Below are 548 nucleotides of genomic sequence, written 5' to 3'. Positions count from 1 at the left end.
CAGCACCCCGTACACGCGGCACTTGTTCCTGCAACTGCAGGAAGTGCTTCACCTGTCTCGATACCTCCCCCCTCACCCCCATCCCAGCCGCAAGAAGAAATTCCACATCAAGCAGATGTTCACCTGCACATCTGCTAATGTGATACACTGTATTCGCTGTTCCCATTGTGGCCCCCTCTGCATCGGGGAAACCAAGCGGAGGCTTCGGGATCTTTGCAAGTCACCGATGCATGAAAGAACTGCACCTACCAGTCGCGAACCGTGTCAACTCTCCCTCCCAATCCTCAGATTATATGTCCATCCTGGGTCTCCTGCAGTGCCACCTGAAGATTGCAGGAGCAGCGCCTCATATTCCGCTTGGGAACCCCGCAGCTCAGTGGTATCAATGTGGACTTCACAAGCTTCAAAATCTCCCCTCCTGCTCCCGCAACCCAAAACCACCCCACCTATTCCATCCTGCCACCTCAAGCCCCACCCCCACCTCCTACCTACTAACCTCTTCCCGCCCCCTTGACCTGTTCGTCCTATCTGGACTGCCCTGTCTGCTC

The sequence above is a fragment of the Stegostoma tigrinum genome, unplaced genomic scaffold (genome assembly GCF_030684315.1).
Source record: "Stegostoma tigrinum isolate sSteTig4 unplaced genomic scaffold, sSteTig4.hap1 scaffold_185, whole genome shotgun sequence".
NCBI classification, from domain to species: Eukaryota; Metazoa; Chordata; class Chondrichthyes; order Orectolobiformes; family Stegostomatidae; genus Stegostoma; species Stegostoma tigrinum.
The sequence above is the reverse complement of the archived record's forward strand: the minus strand, read 5'-3'. Positions refer to the sequence as shown.